Source organism: Lontra canadensis, unplaced genomic scaffold (genome assembly GCF_010015895.1).
Source record: "Lontra canadensis isolate GAN:19392208 unplaced genomic scaffold, GSC_riverotter_1.0 scaffold173, whole genome shotgun sequence".
In the NCBI taxonomy this organism is placed as follows: domain Eukaryota; kingdom Metazoa; phylum Chordata; class Mammalia; order Carnivora; family Mustelidae; genus Lontra; species Lontra canadensis.
Genome location: NW_022631167.1, coordinates 777179 through 802079, shown reverse-complemented (window position 1 = coordinate 802079; position 24901 = coordinate 777179). Strand labels below are relative to the sequence as shown.

Here is a 24901-nt window from a genome sequence, read left to right as displayed (position 1 = left end):
TAACAACTTCCCACTTTTTTTTTTTTTTTTAAGTTTTGGGGTCGTAATGGTGCCAAGACCTATGTATGCCCGGCCATTTGGTCTAGGGAATGGTCCCCCAGCTCACTCCTGAGCAGTCCCTCCATCTCGTCCCTGTGGTCCTAGGAGGTGTGGGGCTCTCTGCTGCTCTGTGGCATGGGGACCTGTTTCGTTCTCATCGTCTCTCCTCCAGCACCTGTCCAGAAAGACCTCTGCTCCATGGTCCGGTTGTCACCTATAGGCTTCTGTGTTGTTTGCAATGGTTGAGCAACCAGAGGGGAAGCTGGGAATTCTCAGACTGGTCTCGGCTTTCTGCCCTTTCATTGCTTTCTTGAGGAAGGAATGTGGAGCTCAGGATCTGCTTCCCAGGGGCAGGTGGCAAAGGGGCAGATATCTGAAACTGTGACCTGGCCCCTGAGTGCATGTCCCAAGCCACAGAGCCCAGCATGCAGGAATTGATTGTTCAAAGTGACTGGGCTGGGGAGAGAAGTTGCATGTGCAGGGCCGCTGGCCTAGAGCCACAGGACTTGGATTCAGACCGTGTCCTGGCTGACCGCTTCTGTGCCTCCCCACGACCTCATCCATAAAGGAAGGAAGGGATTAGATCATGTCCTGAATTCCTGCCAGCCCCCAAACTCTTGATTTTGTACCACATAGGCAAAAGGAAAAGAGTATTTCTGCCATCATCCCACGGAACTAGAGCAGGAAGGAAATCTTCCTGAATAATTCAGGCTCACATACAGTTGCCTCCAAATAGCTTTTCCTGCTGTTGAATGGGGTCTCCTCTACATCACCCAATAGTGCGGTGAGACCGTGGGACTGAGCTCCGTGATCACTGTGGCAGGGGGGATCACCGCTCTGCAAGGCCTCTGTGTCTCTCCCAGGGAGGACAGAGTTGGGGTATTTACTGAGACTTCAAAGCCTGGTTTAAGACGGTTGTTTCAAGGGGGATGTGATGGGTTTGGTTAGGAGGAGTAGGGATCACGATGTAATAAATCGTTGGGTTGGTGGATACAGCAAAGCATGGATTTCCAGCCAAGGGGTTCAAAGAGCCTTGGGGGTATAAAGATGTCTTTTGATGCTTCCTAGGAAGTTCCTGGGATGAACAGTGAAGTCCTTCACAACTTCCCTTTCCTAAAAAAGATTTTATTTATTCATTTGACAGAGAGACGGAAAACAGCAGGGGGAGTGGGAAGAGAGAAGCAGGCTTCCTGCTGAACAGGGAGCCTGATGAGGGGCTCGATCCCAGGACCCTGGGATCATGACCTGAACTGAAGGCAGACGCCTAACAACTGAGCCACCCAGCACCCCCTCTCCCCTTTAAAGATTTTATTTATTTGACAGAGGGAGACACAGGGAGAGAGGGAACACAAGTATGGGGAGTGGGAGAGGGAGAAGCAGGCTTCCTGCTGAGCAGAGAGCCCAATGTGCGGCTCTATTCCAGGACCCTGGGGTCAGGACCCGAGGCAAAGGCAGATGCTTAAAAACTGAGCCACCCAGACCCCCCTCCCCCCAACCCCGCACCTTTCAACTTTTGTCTTCCTGGGCAAGAATCTTCTGGAGTACTAGTAAAGTTATTTTGATGAAGACAATGGAATAGTAGGGTCGTGTTAATACAGAGCTATGGGTAGTTTAACTCCCACCCCAAATGCCTTTGTTGTTTGTCTGAATGACAGGGATGTCCCCTCTACCCTGCTGGACCCTGGAGGCTGACACAGATGGCTGGATCCATTCTCTCTTACTTTCTTGCATCCAGTTGGCCCGGGCCACAAGGGAGAGGGGAGGATAGTGAGGTCAGAATACTCATTTCTGTTCTCTCTTTGCCAGGTTGGTTGTTTCCTCTTATTTGAGGTCCCAGCTCCTGTCAGGTGGCCTTCTAAGTCACCTGCCCTGCTCCCTCCACCTGCCCTCTCCCACCTGCAGGAGCCTAGCTACTGTTGACCCTATTGTTTTGTCTCTTATTTCTTATTCCCAGGGCTCATATGTCACTTTTCTGAGGGCATTTCTGCAACCCTTTATGTTTTCAATTATTTTCTAAAAGTTTATTTATTTAGGGGGGGCAGGAGAGAGGGAGAGAGAGTCTTAAGCAGGCTCCTTGCTGAGCACAGAGCCTGACAAGGGGCTCGATCTCACAGCCCTGAGATCACGACCTAAGCCAAAAGCAAGAGTTGGACGCTTAGCCACCTGCGCCACCTAGGCGCCCCTGCACAACACTTTATTTTTTAATTGATTAATTATTTATCTGTTTTTTAAAATTTAAATTCATTTTAACATACCGTATATTATTAGTGTCAGAGGTAGAGTTCAGTGATTCATCAGTCTCCTATAACACCCATCACGTGCCCTCCTTAATGCCTAGCACCCAGTGACCCTAGTTCCCCTCCCCTCCAGCAACCCTCAGCTTGTTTCCTAGAATTAAGAGTCTTTTATGGCTTACTCCCTTCTCTGACTTCATCTTATTTTATTTTTCCTTCCCTTCCCCTATGTTCATCTGTTTTGTTTCTTAAAATCCACATTTGAGTGAAATCACATGGTATTTGTCTTTCTCTGACTGGCTTATCTTGCTTAGCCTAATATCCTCTAGTTCCATCCACATTGTTGCAAGTGGCAAGAGTTCATTCTTTCTGATGATTGAGTAAAATTCCATTTTGTGTATATGTGTGGGTGTGTGTGTATGACATCTTCTTTATGCATTCATCTGTCAATGGACATCTGGGCTCTTTCTATAGTTTGGCTATTGTGGGCATTGCTGCTATAAACATTGGGGTGCAGGTGTCCCTTCAAATCACTATTTTTGTATCCTTTGGATAAATACCTTATAGTGCAATTGTTGGGTCATAAGTAGCCCTATTTTTAATTTTTTGAGGGACCTCTGTACTGTTTTCCCGAGTGGTTGTACCAGATTGCATTCCCACCAGCAGTGTAAGAGGGTTCCCCTTTCTCCACATCCTCGCCAACATCTGTCGTTTCCTGACTTGTTAATTTTAGCCATTCTGACCAGTGTGAGGCGGCTCCTCATTGTGATTTTGATTTGTATTCCCCTGATGTTGGGTGATGTTGAGCATTTTTTCATGTGTCTGTTGGCCATTTGGATGTCTTCTTCAGAGAAATGGCTGTGCATATCTTCTGCCCATTTCTTTCTTTCTTTTTTAGAAGATTTTATTTATTTATTTATTTGAGAAAGTTGGGGGGGGAGAGAGAACATGAGCAGGGGGAGGGGCAGAGGGAGAAGCAGACATCCCCCTGAGCAGGGAGCCCAATGTGAGGCTCCATCCCAGGACCTTGGGATCATGACCTGAGCCAAAGGCAGACGTTTAACCAAATGAGCCACCCAGGCACCCCCTGCCCATTTTTTGACTGGATTTTTTTGGTTTTTGGGTGTTGAGTGTGGTAAGTTCTTTATAGATTTTTGATACAAGCCCTTTATCTGATAAGACATTTGCAAATATCTTCTCCCATTCCGTAGTTTGCCTTTTAGTTTTGTCAACAGTTTCCTTTGCTGCACAACACTTTATTTTTAAAGGCAATTGAAAGGAGAGGATAAATGCTATTGGGGATCAGTGGCTAACCTGAGAACTAGAGAAGAAAGCTAAAACCATGTCTCCCACATAGATATAGATGAACACATGTTAAAGACTTCATTTAACTCATTATTTTTAAAATATTTTTAATTTATTCATTTGAGCGAGAGAGAGAGAGAGAGCGAGAGCAGAAGCAGCGGGGAGGCTCAGAGGGAGAAGGAGAAGCAGACTCCCCACTGAGCAAAGAGCCGGATGCAGGGTTTGATCCCAGGACCCTGAGATTATAACCTGAGCAGAAGGCAGACGCCCAACTGACTGAGCACCCAGGTGCCCCTGGCTAGGTCGTTACTAAGGAGCCATTGATATGTTACAACCAGCTCAAATGAGAGCCAAAGAAGCACAAATTTATATGGAATAAAAGCATGTTGACACTGGTTTTCTCTTGGGGGTTAGGGAAGGAGGTCAATTAAGCCTCTATACAAGACAGAATTTGTTTGTGTGTCTGTAAACAAGAATTATTTGCATTGCTATCAGTTGTCCGCAATGTACAGAGTCATAAAAACTGCTCAAAGGCAATGAAAGGATCCCCCAGCATCATGGTGAGATAACCTGGAAGAGCGTGTTCTGCATGATGCCTAATTTTCCGCTGAAGCACACATTTTTCCCATGTGACATTTATAAAGTGCTTAATATTTGCAGGGAGTGATCCATTGCTTTAGAACGGAGAGTCTGCTGGGGGTTTAAGGCCACTGGTGCCGAGCCATCTCCCTCCCTCCATCTGATCACCTGCACGCTGATTACACCCTCCACCAAGAGACGTAGGATATTTACAAACAGACTTCTGTCCTGAGGTTTTCTTTTGCGGAAGAACCAAATGTTCCATTGCTTTATAGAAGTTTGAAAACCCCCAAACATGTCCCAAGCTGCATATAATGGAAGAGAAAATGAAGTCTCAGAGGGGGAAGTGACTTTTTCTAGGGCACACAGATGGATATGTGATCTCTGGTTGGAAGTCGGGCTTTGAGGGCCAAGAAGGCCTTCCTTTGGGCATTATTTGGTGACACAAAGAGCTTTCCTGGAAGGAAGGGCTTAGGAAGCAGGCTGTGACAGATGGTTTTCATCTCCTGGGCTCTGGGAAATCTGCTACCATCCCTCTAATCGGATGTTGGGAGCTACAAACAAACTTGCAATCTACATTTTATCATTGTTCAGTATCCCTAATTATACCTTGGAATTTGGCTTAAGTGCAGCTTAGAGGATGTTCATTAAGAGTGTGGACAGGGACACTCAGCATTTATAAAATTCTTTACAGTAATTTAAGTCCCAGCACTGTTCTGGTGCGTTAAAGAAGTATGTTAGCTCCCAGCTGAAAGACTGACAAGTTCAGAAAATGGGGACTGGCTGACAGAGTTGGTTCTCTAAAGTCCGTTTGAATGCAAAGCTTTACAATCTTGTTTTCATCAGCTCAAGGAAGCTCCTCGCTGACTAACGTGCAGGGCTCGATCCACCAAAATTGGAGCGATCTGCCCTGGGCATTTCATAACCAAGCTCAGCTTCCTATCTCTTGGCCATTGTGTTGTCAAAAACCTCATATTCTTGTTTGCACGACCAGTTTACAGAGAAGCTTTGTCTCCACAGACAAGACTGTGGCTCCATCTGGCCCTGCCACCAAGAGCCTTGTGATTCCAGATGGAAAAATCCCCATCCCTCCCCCTATTTCCAAAGCAGCTCCCACCCCCATTGCTTTATCTGCAGCCAAAAGCACAAACCCTCCACAAACCCTCTCTGCAGGGGTGGAAAGATCCACTAATGGGAGAAACAGCTCATCTTTTCTTCCGTCCTTAAATCCTGTGCTGTGTGGACGGAACACATGCACACATCTGGCTGGACTCCGGGGCAGAGGAGCTGGGGAGGGCTTGCCTTTATCACAGAAGATGTTAAGGCAAAGGGAATTCTCACTGTCAAGGAAAATAATAACTTCAGGTCATGACTGCAGTGATTCGACCATCTCAAGTTTTTTTTTTCCTTCAAAAGACATTGTTCAGGAACCCCAAATATTCTGTTGGAAACCTCTGGTGATGGCCAGTTTGCTTTGAGGAGGTTGGAACCAAGCCCTGTGTGTTTGCGTGTTTAGAGGAATGAAAAGTAATTGAACTGGTTTTTCTTCAACGATATCCTCACCCACGTGCCAAATGAGAAGGAAAGGGAGAGAGGATCAAGATGGGAGAAGGAGAAGATTTCTGAATTTAGGGAGCAAAATTTCAGCTGCCAGCAGAGCTCCTGGAGATGTGTGGGTCTCTGCTTGCCGTGCCCTCCCCACCCGGAGGTGTCCGGGACCACATTCTCGCTGTTCATTCCCTCCCCTCTCAGCTATGAGATGGCCAAATTTTTGGTGACCTGTTGATCATGCTGGAGTTGATCTGAGTCCCGAGCTCGCAGAGAGCTAGAGAGCTGGGACACGAGAGGGACTGCAGAGGACCCCCCCTTCCTGCCACCGCAGGTTCAATTTGTTTCCCCTCCCCACACCCCCCAGAAGACTTGTCACCCACCCCCGCAACCCTGCCACCGTCTTGCCTCTGCAAAATCATAGGCCCTTGTTCCTTTCCTCTGAGGTGTTCCTCTGTGTTAATGATGTCCTCCCTGTTGCAATAGCCCAACTACAATCATCTCCTTCATTCTCCAGTGGATTTTTTCACACCCTGCTGCCCTGTCCGGGGAGTCTGAAATAGCACCCTATACTTATTCGGAGTTAAGAAGGAAAATGACCCTAGAGGGTCTTGGGCAAAATGTGCACGGGACCCAATGAATGGACTAAAAGGAAGGACTCCTTGAAGCATGCACCCGCCTTCTGGCAGTGTGTTTCACTTCAAAACCTTAGAAGCTGTTTGCTTAAGAGAGAGTTTATTAATACGCTAGGAAGCAAACCAGAAATCCACACTGTGTGCGTGTGTGTGTGTATGTGTGTATTGGGGGACAGTGCAGGAGAGGAGGGGGTGCAGGAGAGCCAGTGCAGGAGGGGGAGATTTTTGTGCCATTTACAAAGACAGCCGGGAAGTACCCATCACTTCCCATCCAGTGCCTTCTCTCCTACATGGCGCCATGGCCGGATGCTGGCGCATACAGATTTGCCACCTGTCAGGGGTTGTTCTAACAATGACTTCTGTTGCAGTCTGCTTGAGGAAGTTGGCTTTCAAAATTGGGAAGCTTTTTGGCTTCTTAAATGGAAAAAGACAATGGCCTCTCTGCCCCTGCTGTAAGAGACACCCCTGGGGGTGGGGGAGCCAGGTGTGAAAATACTATGGTGAAAATGCTGCTTTAAAAGATACATAGTGGGGTGCCTGGGTGGCTCAGTGGGTTGGGCCTCTGCCTTCGGCTCCAGTCATAGTCTCAGGGTCCTGGGATAGAGTCCCGCATGGGGCTTTCTGCTTGGCGGGGAGCCTGCTTCCTCCTCACTCCCTTTGCCTGCCTCTCTACCTACTTGTGATCTCTCTCTGTCAAATAAATAAATAAATAAATCTTTGGGGGCGGGGAAGATACATAGTGATGTGGTAACAGCTGCAGGGTTTTTTTTTTTTTCTTTTAAGATTTTATTTATTTATTTGACAGAGAGAGAGACAGCGAGAGGGGGAACACAGACAGGGAGAGTGGGAAGGTGAGAAGTCGGCTTCCTGCTGAGCAGGGAGTCTGATTCAGGGCTTGATCCCAGGACCCTGGGACCATGACCTGAAGCCAAAGGCAGATACTTAATGACTGAGCCACCCCCGTGCCCCACAGTTGCTGGTTTAATTAAAGAAAAACAACACCCATAACCTTATGTCCAAACACAATATGATGGGTGTTTAGTGTTTTCATTTTTATGTATTAGGTTCCACTGTCATATTTTTTATAATTAGTGGCCATTCTGAATTATGTTTTTTTACTCTTAATGTTATGTCATATAGTCATTTTATTATTACATAATACTATAATATTTAATTCCATTGGGTTCCTGGAGCTTATGTGTTATTGTTAATCCTTTTCCCTGATACTAGACATTAGGATGTCTCTTTTATCTTTTTTTTTTAATTGCAGAGACTGTCGAAATTAACATAATCAGATATTTAGCTTTCTGTTTTTGAAGGATGAAAGATAAATAAGAGAGAGCTAAGGGATTAATGAAGCTCTCACCATAGTGGTTCTCGAACTTTTTGGATGAGCCTTTACACTTCTCTCCCCACAGAGCTTTTGTGTATACAAAAGATATTTGATATTTGACTCACTATATTAGAAATTATAACTGAGAAATTTAAAATACTTACTTGAAATAACTATGAAAACCCAGTACATGTTAACATGCATTACATATTTTTATAAACAGTAACTGTATTTTCCAAAACAGAAAAAAAAATTTTGAGAATGGCATTTTTACATTTTTACAAATTTTTTTTTAAAGATTTTTTATTTATTTATTTGACAGATAGAGATCACAGGTAGGCAGAGAGCAGGCAGAGAGAGAGAGAGAGGAGGAAGCCGGCTTCCTGCTGAGCAGAGAGCCTGATTCGGGGCTCGATCCCAGGACCCTGGGATCATGACCTGAGCCGAAGGCAGAGGCTTTAACCCACTGAGCCACCCAGGCACCCCCACAAATCTTTTTAATGTTTAGTTTATAGATTCTTATCTATAGGCTCTCCACTTGTGCATTCAGTCTTTTATGATATATATATATATTTTAAAGATTTTATTATTTATTTGAAAGAGAGAGTGAGAGAGAGCATGAGAGGGGAGAAGTTTAGAGGGAGAAGCGGACTGCCCACAGAGCTAGAAGCACGATGTGGGACTCAATCCCGGGACTCTGGGATCATGACCTGAGCCGAATGCAGTCGCTTAACCAACTGAGCCACCCACGCGCCCCTATGATATATTGTTTTGATTGAAGTTTCTAAAGAAAACCTGTATGGGGCACCTGGCTGGCTCAGTTAGTAGAGCATGCGATTCTTGCTCTAGGGGGCATGAGTTCAAGCCCTATGCTGGGCATGGAACCTAATTAAAATTTAAAAAAAAAAAAAAAGGAGGTTTGCCCTCACACAGACATGTGACTGGAAAAGGGAAAGGGAACCCTTAGAGGTCCTTGGGCCACAGTTTGAGAACCATTTGCCTACAACCTTCTTGGCACTGTACTAAGCATTTCTCTTCTATGTTTTGCAGTTAGAGATTTAGATGCTAGTGTAAATTTAACATTCTCTTTTTTGAAGTCAAGGTCCTGGGAAGCTAGTCCCTTAGATAAAGTCACCCAGCTGGTTTCAAGGACTCTGCTTTAATTTACTTCAACCACCTCTGATGCTTGATGTGTCCTTCTGCTAGGTGTCGTATAAGGCTTGTGGGAGCAGAGCGGCATAAGGGATCCCAGACTTTTGTAAGACCCAAACTAGTTACACGTCCCACTGCTTGTGGAGGAGTTGTTTTCGCTCTGTAGCACGTTACAGTGCCTGCATCATAACGGTGCTGTGCAGAAACGGACAGCACCCACATCATCTCTCTTCGTAGGACGATTTTCGGATGCCTGTCAGGAGGCAGGTGGGGAATAGCAGAAAAGCAAGATGGCCTGGGAGAATTTGGGAACCCAGGGTCTACTGACCTCTTGGGCTCTCACTTTTCTTCCTCTATGAATGAAAGAAAATTTAATCAGATTTTTGCTCATCCTTAACATTCTGTGAATCTGAGTGTGTTTGGGTCGTTTGGAGGGTTGGATTGTTGGAGTGCTCATTTGGAATCCTTTCTCAATTTGAGACTGAGCAGACTGGAGACTACAGCAGGAGGCCTGCCATCTAGTGGCGAATGTAGATATTGCGCCATTGCTCAACCTGGGGCTGAGCTTCGGAACCAGAGGCCTTTTCTCCCCACCTCATGGCCCATAATTACAGGGGTTTTCACTGTGCCACAGTTACAATACTTGACTGTCCTGGCTACATTACAACAAGTGAAGGGAATACACTTGTGGTTTGGCGGACAACATGAGAGGGGAGGCCTCTTGCATTTGTAGTTAATTGCTCTGAAATTCTGCCTGCAGGCTTTGCTGTGGCTGTCACATTGCACTTCGGGCAGGCCACAGGAAGGCTAAAATGATAGGTGTCCATAAGATGCTGTTTCTGCCTCAAGACTTCAGGCTCCAGGGAGATTTTCCAGCTTGAGTATGTCATTAAAAGGGCCCCGACACCAGCCAGTTGACTCTTGGATGTTTACTTTTGGGATGGGACACAATAAAGTACAAAACCCCAGGCAGAGGCTCTGGTATGGGTGGGTCAGAGTTAGGCAGCAGCACTGAGGGCAGGGTTTCAATGGAAGAAGGGGCTGGGGTTCTGGGGGCAAGTGTGCGCAGACTGGGGAAGCAACACAGGCATCCCCTGGTATCCTGACACTTCTGCCTCCTTCATGCTCCCCCACACAAAGCCTTGCTGTGGTGAATGGGGGAAGGATGACAATCTCCGCACACAACCCAGCCCTCCCTGGTAAAGAGGATAGGAAACTGCACGGCATGACCAAGGGGTGCCCAGCCTTGGGACTAGAAGGGAACCAACCTGAAATACTATGTGCCTTGCCAAAAGCATTTTTATTTGTTTTTTTATTTTTTAAAGATTTTATGTATGTATTTGAGAGAGAGTGCACACAAGCAGGCAGAGCAGCAGGCAGAGAGAGAGGGAGAAGCAGGCTCTCCACTGAGCAGAGAGCCCGATGCGGGACTCGATCCCAGGACCCTGCGATCATGACCTGAGCTGAAGGCAGAGGCTTAACCCACTGAGCCCCCCAGGCATGCCCAAAAGCATTTTTAAAAATAAGAATAAAGGGCGCCTGGGTATCCCTTTTATAGGGATAAAACCGAAATTGGTGGGTGAAATATAAAAGGCTGATTTTCCCTGGCCTACTAATTACTAATTTAGGGGTGTCCTGGTGGCTCAGTCAGCTAAATGGCCGACTCTTGATCTCAGCTCAGGTCATGATCTCAGGGTCGTGGGATCGAGCCCCACGTGGGGCTCTGTGCTCCTTATGGAGTCTGCTTGAGTTTCTCTCTCCCCCTCCACCCCTCCCCCCACTCGTTCGCATTCATTCTCTCTCAAAATGAATCAATAAAATCTTAAAAAAAAAATTACTGGGCCAGGCTCTGTGCTGGATGCTGGGGTTAAGGGTGGCAGAAATGCACAGTTCCTACCCTGGTAGGATATACAGGCTAGGGATGGAGACATTGAACAGATAATTATGTAGTATATACCCAGGGAGTCCGTGACACTGGTGACACATAGGAGTTAGGGAGAGAGAAAGAGAGTATGTGTGTGTGTATGGGTGGGTGTGTATGCACACATGTGCATGTGTGTAGAGTGTTTCAGGGGGTAATAAAAGGTGTGAAAATGTGGGGACAGGAAGGGGCAGGGTACATGCAGAGGACTGAGAGGTGTGGGAGAGTAGATGAGAGGGAGCTGGAGAGCCAGGCAAGGACCAATGCCCGTGGCTACGCACTGCCTCAGTCCTCAGACAGAGGGGGGAAACGAAGAAGGGCATGGCAGATTTGCACTTTGAAAGCTCATTCTGGCAGCGGTGTGCTGGACAGATTGCACGACAGCACAGGAGGGGACAGGAGAAGACAAAGGGAAGCTAGTCGGGAGGCCGCTGTAATTATGCCAGAGCCAGGTGATGGTGGCCTGAGCTGGTGAGAGAGATGAGAAAGGAGTGGAGAGAGAACTGGGATTGCCAGGCCTACCCAGGGACAGCAGCTCCGGGATTTTGTAGGCTGCTGGAGTGCAGGGCGATGATTGTCAGGACCGTGGTGACTTCTGAGCATAGGGGCCAAGGCACAGAGGCTCCTGGTGATTCTGGGCAATGCCTGAGATATTAAGTTGTCCACTTAATAAGAGTGAGACAAGACCATTATCGTTGCTAAGATTGAACATACTTGGGGGTTCTCAGTTATAACTAAAAAAAGAAATGAAATAGTCTGTATGAATATGACTAAAGAAAATGATATTTTTTCCTCCGGTTGGATTGCAAACCCAACCTAATAGCAAGTGATTAAAATTAATAACTATTAAAATTAATAATGGAATTTTGAAAGGTAGCTATGTGGAAGATACGTATGCAGAATCAACAGCTTTACTCTATGCTAACAAATATAGAGACATTCCATATTCATGGATAAGACAACTTACTATAAAAATATAAATCCTTTTTTAAGTAAATATATAGGGGCACCTGGGTGGCTTCATTGATAAAGTGTCTGCCTTCAGCTTAGGTCATGATCCCAGGGTTCTGGGATTGAGCCCCACATCGGGCTCCCTGCTCTGTGGGGACCCTGTTTCTCCCTCTTCGTCTGCCTACTGCTCTCCCTGTTTGTACTCTCTCTTTCAAATAAATAAGTAAAATCTTTAAAAAAATAAAATTTATATATAAATTTAATGCTCTTCTAATCAGAATCCCAAGTGTGCATGTTAGTGTGCATGTGTGTGAACTTCAGTCTGGATTGAATTATTTGAAAGGCTGACCTTGTTCATTAGGTTATTTAGATTTCTGTGTCTTTGCTTAATATTTGCCCATTCGATCTGGCTTGTACTGAGAATGGTGTGTTTAATCCTCCCTAGGGCATATTTTTGTTTTTCTTTGCCTTTCTGCTTTAGATAGGTGGAACATTCACTATTCCCACCCAAGGATAATCTCTATCTTTACCTCTGATACCATAGATTAATAATTTTGCTTATTAATAATTAATAGTTTTGTCCTTAAATTAATGGAGTCATATAGCATGTGTGTTTTTGGTTCTGGTTTCTTTTTTGACATTATGTTTGTAATATTGTTGTATATCCTTATAGGTTGTTTATTCTCATTGAGGAGTTTTATCTCTTGTGTTTATATGCCACAACTTACTAAACCTTTCTACTACTGATGGACTTCTACATAGTTTTGAGTTTGGGACTACTGCAGATAGATTTGCTGTAATATTCTTGTATGTATCTTTTGGTCCATAGATCTGTATGCGGTTTGTTGAGTATATGCCTAGGAGTGGAGTTTCTAGGTTTCAGGGTACCAGTCAACTTTTGATGTCTTACTCCTAGATATGAAACAGATAGCCATGGTTACCAAACAACTGAGGAAAGCCTCCCATGTAAGTAAGGTAGGCACACACACACACACACACACACACACACCGGGTGTCTGGGTGGCTCAGTTGTTTAAGCGTCCACTTTTAGCTCAGATCATGGTCCCAGGGTCATGGGATCAAGCCCCGCATTGGGCTCCCTGCTCAGTGGGGAGCCTGCTTCTCCCTCTCCCTTGGCTGCTCCCTCTACTTGTACTCTCTACCCCCTGCCCCACACCCCCATCAAATAAATTAATAAAATCTTTAAAAGAATACATACACAGTAAACAAACAAATACAGGTGTGCCTACTTTCCCTATTAACAGTTCCAAGGAATTTTATTCTGTGGTATGGCCTGGCTCTCTGGTTGTCTTCCTCCTCCATCATCATAAAAATAAACATTTTGGTGGATCCAGTAGTCACCAGAGTTTTATACATGTAGAGTTTTGGGGCAGATGGGCCATAGTGCAAGTTAGTCATATTTCAACATTTCTTTGGGACCTGGAGGCAGATGGACTTTTCCATTTGGGTTTTGGTGTCATATGTATAGAATATTTCTTCAGTTTTGTGGACAACATCTTGGTCACATACAGCACACCACATGCCCTGAAGGGATTGCTGGCCGCACGGCAAAACAGGCTGTTTTTCCGGAACAGGGAAGGTTGGAAGGTGGTCTTGTCGATTTTGACCGAGGTGATATTACCTCTGGTTTCTTCAGTTTCATATATGGTCCTGAGGCCTGTGTCATTGGTAGAGATGTCTTCGTAGACATAGAGAAATCTTCACAGGAGGAAGAACTATAGGGAAAACCATGGTTAAAAGCTGCAGTTGGCAGTCGACTGGCTTAGATCTTATTTGAAGTGATATTTGCCCCAGACATGTTGGAGTTGATACAGTTATGGTAAAGCTGGTTCTTGTCATGACCATTCCAGAGCCATGTCCTTGAATTAACAGGCCCGTGGAAATGACAGCTCCGAGCTGTTTTAATTTGGTGTCATCTTTGTATATAGAATGGCTAAGGACAAGGAGGGAAAGAATGCATGAGGCTCTAATTCAGTGCTTCCTGGCCTGGCTCCAGGTAGAGGTCCTTCCCCCAATCTCTATTTTTGATGGGATGGTATGGAGAACAAAAAGCTGGCAGAGGCTGGTGACACCTCCGTTGGCACAGAACCTTGAGGGAGTGAAAGGAATGGCCTCGGATCTGCAGGCTTCATGCATAGCTACAATCACAGTGCTGGCCCGTAGCAAATGTTCTAAAGATGTTGGGAAGGAATGATGGAAGGAAGGATACTGGCCAGTGACCTCTCTTAGATGGATTAAACTTTGAGAGGGGAAACCTCAAAACTTTATTTTAGGGGTGCCCATTCTTTGGGGTTCCCAAATGTTGGGCCTTTGTTGGGTCATTGTATTAATCAGCTTAGGCTGCCATAACTTAAATGACAGGAATTTATTTTCTCACAGTTCTGGGTACTGGAGGTCCAAGATCAAGGTGTCAGTAGGTTTGGTTCCCCTGAGGCCTCTCTCCTGGGCTTGCAGATGGCCACCTTCCAGCTGTCTCCACACAGTCTTTTTTCTGCATGTGTGCATCCCTGGGGTCTCTTCTTCTCAAAAGGACAACAGTCATATTAGATTGGGTCCTACCCATATGAACTCCTTTAATGTTAATTACCTCTTAGAGGCCCTGTTTCCAAATAAGTCCTATTCTAAGGGATTCGGGCTTCAACATACCGATTTTGAGGGGGCATAATCTAGGTAACAGGAGTCATCTGATAAGGAGATGATCTGACTAGGTGATGTGACCGCTGGAGAGAAAAGGCGTGACCATAGCTCAGAGTCCTCAGGGACCCAGATTTCTAGGCTGCTTGAGTCAGGGTGTCCATGGCCTTGAGTTGTGGTTCTGGGGTTCATGAGCAAACCTCCTGGTAATATGTGTTGAGCAGGATCTCAGGAGCGAGGGGTATAGGGAACAACCCTCTCAGGAGGGCTCCTGGTCCACCTAAGGTAGATGTTGCCAACCATTCTCTAGAGTTTGGACTTAGACTTAGCACCAGGTGAAGTGTGAGAACATGATGATGAAAAGGCAGCCAGCTAGCCTGGTTATAGATTTCCCAGGATTGTGGGGTGTTGTCTGCTAGGAATTTAAGTTTTGCTCCCTTCACCCACAATGCAAGTATGTTCAATTTTTTTTTAAAACAACAGTTAGACTGTAAGCTCTGTTAGACAGTAAGCTCCTTAGAACAGGAAGTATAATAAATATACTTCCAGCATAAAATCTGCAATTTCTTTGATAGACATTACTCTTCTAGTACCTAATATAAAACTCAATCCAAATCAGTCACATAATAAGTATTGTGTATTGAAAGATCAGGAGGGGTTGCATGTTAGGAAAAAAAGGATAGCAGGAAGTAAACCCCTGCGGAAAAAAGGTCAGCCTCATTATACTCTATTTAAAGATAAGTAAATCAGAATAGGTATCCCTGCATGCTTCTTAAATTTGCAAATGTAAAATAGTAAAATCCAATGCTGGTGAAGCTATGAGGAAATAGGCTTATTCACCATACTTGGAAATTAGTGTGTATATCACATATATATCAAATAGGCATATATCTAAAGCTGTGCATATTGTATTTTAGTAGAAGAACTGTTAGACCATGTTTAATTCATGCTGTGAGGCTATTGATAAACTGTGATCTGTATTTTTTATATGTTGTGAAATGCATGACTTTTTTTTGCGGAAACAGACAAAAACAAAACACAAGGATGCTGGCTACACATCTTACCAGTACTGGGTCTCTGGTCCCTGGGAGGTGTAATCCTCTGGCATTCTTCCAGTTTCTGTTACAGTTTACTTAGTCCATTTTGATGCTTTGGGGCATGCCTGCTGTCAGAGGGTTCCACTGCTTCTTGCCTCTGAGTAAAGAAAGATTTGGAAATCTGAGGGCCTAGGCAAAGGAACCCTAAGCCCTCTCCATGCTGTGCCTCATCATCTTGCTTTCTGGGCCTGCCTGAGGCTTCAGAAAAGTCAAACTGGGCTTTTGGAACTGAGCAATAGCCAAGTGATCTTGGGCCAGTCTCAGGACCTCTCTGAGCATTTCTCATCTCAAAAACCAGGGCCTTTGGTTAGATCCGAGGGACCTTAGTTGTTTTCTGGTCCAGTGCCTCAATGACAAACACAGAGACTGTAGCAGCTACTGTCCCTTCCTGAATGCCAGCCACTGCCCCAGGCACTTTATATTGATTTGTTGATTGAAGGATTTGATTCTTTCAACAACCTTATGAAGTCATTAATGTACCATCTTGATTTTATGGATGTTGAAACCAAGGCTCAGGGAGGTGAGACAATTTGTTCAAGGTCACACAGCTAACAAGTAGCTGAGCTGGGTTCAAACTCAGACTGTCTTGACTCCACACCTTTTACCCTGGGAGGCTATGCCAGGGGCTTTCAGACTCCTTTGAGCATGGTGCACAATGAGAAATCATTTTAACATGATCATCTGCTATGCATACATAGCTGAAATACAAGTTTCACCCAGCATGTGATGCACTTTGGTATGTCCCTGCTCTTCCAAGTCATACCTTTCCAATAAGTCCTGGTCTTGATGCACTAAACTGATCTCAACTGATTTGAGGACCCTGCCCTACATGAGGAAGGCACTCTACCATTCTATACTATCATGCAGAGACCATGAGTGGTGTCATATTCAAAGTCACAGATCCGTACATGGCAGAGACGGGTCTAGAAACCTGGTCACCAGGGTCAAAGTCCAGGACGCTTTCCCTGTATCACCCTGGGGGTCTCTGGTGCCTCTTGTGGGTGTGAAATAACCTTTTTGGGGGGAGGCTAGTGGGTCAGAGTGTATAGGGCAGAAGTCAAAGCTTTTCAGAAGCAGTATGTGAAGGGTCCCCCCTTCCCTCACTAAAGACCTATGAAGGTACCCAGTTCCCCTGTCCCCCAGGGTTTTGCTCAGGGGCAGGCCCTGGTGCTGGACCAACAACTCTGCCCTGCAGCCTGGAGTTAGCAGGAAGGGCATCTGGCTTCTTTTCCAGCTCGCCCACATGCTTAGTTAGGGAGTGATCTTTGGCACACATTGAGCATTTATTTTCCCATCACTTTCCAGCTGTCAGATTCATCAGTTGATGAAGGTGCCCTGACTCAGCTGATCCCAATCCCCAGTCTTTGCCTGGGGACTGAGCCTCCCGGATTCATGTGCTGTCATTTTTTGCTATCCTTCTCGCCTCCTCCATCGTCCAAGGTCCATCTGAAGCCCTGCTTCTGCCATGACTTCTTTCCTGACCACTCTGCAGGCACAAATCCTTCCCTTCTCGGAAGAGCTTATTGTCCCCAGTATGCATGTGTTACAGCCCAGAAACAGTCTTGTTTCACATTATATTTTATTTCATGAAGGTAGAGACCGGGGGTTGCACCCAGGATCACCACTTACTATGTGTCTCGAGCAAGTCACTTAAACTCTCTTTCCCCATCCGTGAATTGCTACGTTTCAGGGCTCTTATGAGGACTGTAGGAGAAAATGTCTGTGAATGTCCAATATACTGGAAGACCTTTATTCAGCCAACAAACATTTATCAAGTCTTTACTATGTGGAGATACTGTGCTTTCCTAATGGAAAAATTAGGAGGCCTAGGGTTGTGTTAAGGACTGTAGGAATGCAGTAGAAGGAGTCTGGTCTTTGCTCCCTGGGGTTTATAAATGAGTTGGTAGGTTAGTTAAATTTGCTTGATACAAGGCAGTGTATGATTAAGTGCAGAAAGGAGCCCTTTCTATAACAGATGTTCAGGAAGCTCAGGGCTCTATATGGGTGGTAAGAAGACGAAATGCCAGGGAAACCAGGATTTTGCTTCATTTAATGCTGTCCCCAATGCCTGGAGCTATGCCTGGCACCTGTGGGAGCCCAAAAAAGAAAAGTGAATAATTAAATGACTTGGAGAGACCTTCAATCTGTCTGAGCATGTTCCTCATATTAGAGAAAACTGAGTCCTGAGGGAGGACATGGGGACTGATGCCCCCAGGGGGTTAGGGTATAAGGGGCAGCTGGGATGAGAGCTTCCTGGTCATTTTCTTCAGGGCAATCTCCCCTCTCCCTTGCAGACAGGATGGAAGGATCCATCATGGATTCAATGAATTTGTGATAACTTAGGTAAGCTTTTAGGCTGCTTTTCCTTTTAAACTATCAAAGGAACCCCCCAAATGATAAGGAATATAAGCAGGATCATATGGGAACTGTTAGTCCATTTGAAAGTAGTTCAAAAATTTTAGCAGCACTCTTTTCAAAATAATCAACTTGCTAATTATAAATTACTCCTATCTATTTTATCACTATTAATTGGCAGTGACACTAGCCTAGTTCCACATGGCTCTCTCTATAGGCACATTGAATACTCATCTTCAAGGGTTTAAAAACATTCTATGTTCACACTGGTGTTTTCCTGAATTGGGAAGTTGAGAAAAAGACATCTTCCCTTTAATGCCTCTCACTGCACCGCCCCCGCCTCCAGGAAATTTAGAAAATGTAAAAAACATAAAAATAGCCTGCAATGCTGACTCCCCACGTTACCCACAATCCCCCATCTCCATGTTACCCATAACCTCCGATCCCCACGTTACCCACAAACCCCATCCCCACGTTATGCACAACCCTCCACCTCATCACCATGTTGCCCACAATTCCACTTTCCTGGGACTACTATTAATCGTTTAGTCTAATTACTTCTAGTCTGTTTTCTTTATGCATTCCACTGGTAATGTAGTTGAGTTCATCAAGCATGTTTAATTTTGCCCCTTGTTTCTTTACCTAACATTAGAATGTAGGTTTTCACCCTTCATTTCACCTTCTCTGTAGGTCACATTCTAAACAGTGGCACAATACTCTTGCACGCCGCTGGTGTAGGGATTTTAAAACAATAGAAGGAGTTCTCTTAGCTGGAGAAATGGCTTCTCTCACCTTGCAGGTGGCGAACTCAGAAGAGTTTTGCAGATGCTTCACTTGTTCTGTAGAGAAAGCTGGTCGTGAAGGCAGGGGGTGACTTTGTGCAGTGTCCTTGGCCCTACAGCATCCCCCTCACGTGGTTGGCAGGTCCTTCATCACGCAAAGCCTGAAAGAAATAGTGCAGTGATTAGGATGAAACCAACAGGGCTTTCTGGGAAAGAGAGGAGCCAGTCAGGCAGGGTATAAAACAAACCCTCAAAATATACTCAGTCAACAGGAAATAGCTGTCCATTAGAACCCAAGTGCTCGGAAACTGCAAAAACATTAGCACTTGGTTTTTCTACAAACACTTGGACCGACTTGGGAAAATCACTCCATCCTGTCTTTCTGGGCTTTTGTCACCTCCTCTGGCAAGTGATTGGTGTTTCTTAAACTGGGGTGCCTGGTGGTATGCCATGGATTGGCAAGGCACACAGCACATATATGGCCAACCTCTTGGAGCATTAATTTTACTTGGTTACTTGGAACATTATTTTTAATATAAAAGCAAATATGTTTATCTTGGGGAAGAGAATGCAAAATGTGCTTTTGTTTTAAAGATGAAACATAAGTCTTCAAAAATCAAAATTGGTCAAGACTTCTAGAAACCGTGGGGAAATGCTTTTGTTCTTCTCTGCCAGAGGGAGTGCCTCAATTTGAGACACCCTGGATCGGAGGGTGGCTGAAGATCCTCTCACCTGTGATGTGGGAACCCCTCTGGGCATAGGTCACAAAGATCTTTCACAGTCACTGTCGACAAGTTCAGCCATTATGGCTGCCGTGTTTTCTAATACTTCAGATTCTCCTTCCCCCTCATCATTTTCCAGCTGGCTGTCTGGCTTTCTTTCTTTCAATATTTTATTTGTTTATTTATTTACTTGACAGAGAACGAGCACGAGTGGGGGCAAGGGAGGGGCAGAGACAGAGAATCTCAAGCAGACTGTCTGGTGAGCACAGGGTCTTACACAGGGCTCTATCTCACAACCCATGACATATGACCTGAGCCAAAACCAAGAGTCAGACACGTAACTGACTGAGCCACCCAGGTACCCCAGCGGGCCTCCTTTCTATCCACTTGTTCCTGCCCCAGGATCTTTGCCCCAGCTGTGACCCTGCCTGAGATGTTTCTCCTTCCTGTCTTCATGAGGTAGGCGGGTCCTCTGCATCTCTCAGGTCTCAGAGGAAATGTCCCCTCCTTTCCTGACCACTGACTAACATACTCCCTATCACACATCCCTCATACTTTTTTGTAGCTTTTTTCAATATCTGGTATTATTTGGTGCATTTGGGGTTGATTTATTTGTTATCTGTCTTCCTCAACCAGAAAGTAAATTCCATGAGAATGTCCAACTCTTTCCTTCTTTCACTGTTTCTCTTGGCACCTAGAACAGCACACAGAGTTAGGCAGAAGGCATACTGTAGCTGTTGAGTGGATAAGTGAACCGGGCACCTTTTGTGATATTGGCCACTCTGTGCGTAAGGGTCTTCAATTTGTTAGGACACCGCCTTCCCCAAGCATTCTACAGTATCAGGAGACACCTGTACTGGCCTCAACAGGTGGGATATGGTGACCCCAGAGGACACAGGGCAGTTCTTTCTGAAGCCTCAAGAAATAGAGAGTGTCCTCTACCCTAGTTGGCTGTCACTTTTCTTCAGTTTCTGCTGTTCTGGCCCTTGTGGTCTAAGAAATACTCACATCCAAGAGGTGGGGTGACAGGAGAAGACCAAGATCAGTCACAGGAGCTGCAGTCTCCCTTCCTGACTAATCCTTTTTTTGTGCCCCTCCATTCATCAAGCTTCTCTACTCTGTGAACCCAGCACTGCTCCAGAGCCCTCTGACTTGAGGCAAATGAGAAGAGAATACAGAGATCACCCTTGGGTGCATCTCCCTTTTTTGGCAACTCCTGTCATGGTCCTGAGGTCTTAGGATAGAAGGGCCTTCAGGACAGTTAGCTCACCAAATCCCTTTATTTCTGCATTTAGGAAATGGGTCTTCACTTCACACAGCCAGTTGGAGCATAGTACTCAGTTTAATTCCCAAATATTTATTGGATGCGGAGGATTGGGCAAGGTAACATGGGTTGGTGGGAGCCACGAAAGTGAAGAGAATATAGTCACAAAATGAATATGAGAAAAGCCAAGTTTACAAATGACTATAATGCAGGACAGAATAAATGAGAACAAGTTGTGAAAACAAGTTATTCTTTTGCAGCCTTCCAATGAGACCAGTTAAAGAAGAGATCTTTATACAGACTGGGGTAGTGACAGCATGAGCTCTAAGTGAGACACTCTAACACCAGCAGACCCCAGACCCACTCTGTGACTTTGGAAGAGTTATTTCGCCTGTCTGGGTCTAATCTGAGGAAAGAGAAGTTGGATCCCTAACGCACTCTTCACACTCAAAAAAATTTTATAAGTTCTAGAAGAAATTAAGAAGAGAGGAGCCATTCTCAGTAGATCATTAAACTCTAAAACTGTAAAGGAAGAGATTGATACTACCTGATTACAGAGAAATTTAAAAAACATCACCATGGGAAAAAATAGTATAAACATGGCCTCAAGACTAGGGACAAGAAAATACATTTGCATATATATGGTGGGCAAAGAGCCACTTTCCTTCTTTTACAAAGAACATACCCAAATCACCTTGGATGGGACTCCCGTTTCCTCATCTGAAACACAGGGGATTGGACGAGTGTTCGCCAAGGCCCCTGCCTTTATTCTCTGAGTCTTCCTGGGAGGCCTGCATTGCTGAGGAATGCCTGGGAAAAGCAGGAATCCCTTAGAGGTATCCCAGGGAGCTCCCTGCTAGTTGACCCCAACTACTTGGGTATCCCCAAGTCAGAGTGGTTTCTGAGGGGTGGTAAAGTGGTGCAGTGTGGGTGTGAAACACGATCAGAGCTGTGCCCACATGACTCTACCTTTCCCCCACCCCCACACTGATGTCCCTTGAAAACTATCTTTCAGCTGAACCTGAAGCTGAAGAAAGCTGTTTGAGTTCATTGATAAGTTCTAGACATAAGACACATTTCTTTCTATTTACTGAGCACGTACTCTGAGCCAGCCACTGTTGGGTGCCTGCTAGAGAGGGTGAATGGCATGCTGTTCCTAGCCTCAGGAAGCCCCCAGGTCAGGAGAGGAGAAATTCAGGCACACCTGAACTTTCTCATGGTGGCCAACTTGTCTTGGCTTGCCCAGGACTGTCCCACATCCTGGGACACAAATTGGTGCCAGATTAACTGGGATGGTTGGTCACCCTGTTGGGCACCTGCACCATCTGGATGGCGTTTGAGAATGACAGACCTCTGGGCCTTACTCTCAGAGATTCTGACTCAGTGGGGCTAGGCACGGGTGATCCCGGAGGATAGCCAGTTTTGGGAGCTACTGATGTGGGCACACGATTAAAACAGAGCATGGAATGTGCTTCAAGGCACATCATGTAGTGGTTGAGAGGCCGGGACTTAAATCTCAGATCTGCTGTTGCTAGCTATATTCCTTTGGGCAGGTAACCCCCTGGGGCTCAGTTTCCTCATCTGTAAAGTGGGTAACAGCAGGACGGATCTTATAGGGTTGTAGATGCGACGAGCTAATACAGTAAAGCACTTAGCAGAGATCCTGGTGTATAATGAATCCTCAGAGACTCAGAGAAGAATCCATGTGGGTTTGATGGGCTTTGGGAGCCCAGAGTAGGGAGCACATGAGTCTGTGAGGGGAGACCCAGGAGTTAGGGAATGGGCATTTCAGATGGGCTGTGAAGAAGAAGTAAGAGTTCCTGAGCCGTCAAGGGGGAAGAGCACATGTAAGAGCGGTGAGGTTGGAGAGAGACTGGAATGGCGACAGTGTGTCTGTGCATGCAAGAGAAGATGTGATGAGGATGGGAGCTTTCACGGGGCCATGTCCCCAGCCCTTGCACACACAGGGAAGTAGAGATGGCTAGTGACAGCCCCCAAAGATTATAATCAAGGGGAAATGCTTCAGATTTGTGAGTTAAGGAGATCACATTGGTGGCTGGGGGCAGGACAGGTGAGAGGTTGCTGGAATGTTCCAGGTGAGAAGTAACGAAGGCACGAGCTCACTCTGGTCAGCATAGCTGACGGAGGGACAGAGTGTCATCGTGCCATCCAGCCCAGTGTGGGCTGGTGAGCCAGAGGGCTGCCTTCCCCTCGGCCACATCCCAGGGAGTGGGAGTGCCACTGGCAGCGAGTGCCCCATGCCCCTGTAATCTGGAACTGGCCGGCCCTTTACCTTTCACCTGGGTACTCACCTGGTATCCAACTTGAGGCTGTTGTCACCATTTCATCTCACCATTTCATCTCATCTCACCATTTCCTCTCACCTGGCTCAATTCCAGTGCACCTGTGGGGGCGTGTCTATTTCCCCCAAGTTTTCATCAAGAGATTAGGAAGAAAGTTTGCATCACATTCCTTGTGATAAAACTCACAAAATCTCCTTTAAACATCTCCATTCCTTCCTCATCTTCCCTTCAGGGAACAGGCACCCCTTTCCTCTGTTTTATCCCTCTAGACTTAATGGCCTCTAAAGTCTTTTTCCTTTGACTAAGCAGTCGAACTCTGGGCCTCAGTCTGCTACCTCAGAAGCCAGGCTGTTAGCAGGACCCCTATTTTTGGGTGCAGATTAGGACCGTCTTTGTATAGTCAGGCACGTGTCATATAAAATGATTTACCAAAGCGTAGGAAAAGACCCCAAAGGAACAACAATAGTGACAACAAAACCTGCTGGCTCTTCTGGGGGCTGGGGAGTGGGGACGTGTTTTTGGACATCTCTGCATCTCCGGGCTGGGTCTCGCACTGATGTACAAGACCCTTATTTCCGCATAGGGTAGGTTTGTCAGAAATGTGTTGATTTATTTTCTCATTTTATTATTTTTTAAGATTTCATTTATTTATTTAACAGAGAGAGAGAGAGTAAGAGAGCACAGGCAGGGGGAAGGTAGAGAGAAATGGGGAAGCAGGCTCCATGCTGAGCAGGGAGCCCAACGTGGAGCTCAATCCCAGAACCCTGACATCATAACCTGAGATCATGACCTGAGCTTAACCAACTGAGCCACCTAGGTGCTCCAGAAATGTGTCAATTTAGAGGAGAACTTATACATATTTCTGGGAAATGATTTTCTTAAACACTGGCTTTGGACCTTGTAAATCCCGAGGATGAACCACATGCATACCTTAGAGCAAACAAACAAGCAAAACCAATAAATCATAAAATGGAGGAAAAGGCCAGGCCAAAGAGCATTTTTCATTTTTTTTTTCCCCAAACAGAACACAATCACATTTCAGTTTTGTGTTCTGAGAGGCTGATTCGTGACCCCTGGAGAGCTGATCCTTTCCTCCCAATAATGCCACTACATTGGGCTCAAAATCAGCTCTGGAGGCAAAGGTAAAGAGTCCCCATTTGGGACTTCCATCAGGGAGGGATTTGTTTCCTGTGACTGTTAATAACAGATTGCCACAAGCTCAGTGGCCTGTGATAGTTCTGGAGGCCAGAAGTGCGACATCAGTATCTTAAACAGAATAACGGCAAATGGCAAAACCAGGATAACTGTTTGCTACCAAGTTGACAATGTGGTTCCTAATCCATGAGAAAAACACTAAAATCTAATGAGAAAAATGACATAGGACATGAAAAAGCAACAAATAGAGAAGAAATAAAAATGACTGTCAAGATAAAAATCACCCCTCGTAGTTAGAAAAATACATATTGGAAAAAGATATAGTTTTTGTTCATCAACTAGACAGAAGTTTTAAATAAAATATGAGTTGTGCAGTGGGAGAGGCTCTCTGAGATGATTTTGTAGGAAAGTGACCTGGTGTTCGTTCTGGAAAGACACCTGACTATAGTCAACCAGAGCCTTTAGTTTTTTTTCTAAAGATTTTATTTATTTATTTGACAGATCAGAAGTAGGCAGAGAGGCAGAGAGAGAGGAGGAAGCAGGCTCCCTGCTGAGCAGAGAGCCTGGTGTGGGGCTCGATCCCAGGACCCTGAAGGCAGAGACTTTAACCCACTTAGCCACCCAAGTACCCCCATCCAGAGCCTTTTAAAAAAGGGTTTCTAACCTATTAATTCCCTCCATGTCTTGGAGTCTTTCCTAAGGAAGTGATTTGCCAATCAAGTGAAGATATCCGTCATGTTGCTTATGATGGTAAAAAGATTGAAAACAGAGAATGAGAGCAGATAAGCGCACCCAGATAAGGAGTAGGTGCAATATGAAAATCTTGCTTTTGCAGAATGTTTAATGACATGGGAAGTGCTAATTCTATAAA

The 24901-nt window shown here is 45.5% G+C and overlaps 1 long non-coding RNA gene across 1 annotated transcript in view; it reads left to right on the top strand.

Moving 5' to 3' along the window:
* The window catches only part of LOC116860262, an 80248-nt gene that overhangs the window by 21765 nt on the left and 33582 nt on the right, over positions 1–24901 (top strand). The window lies entirely within an intron of this gene.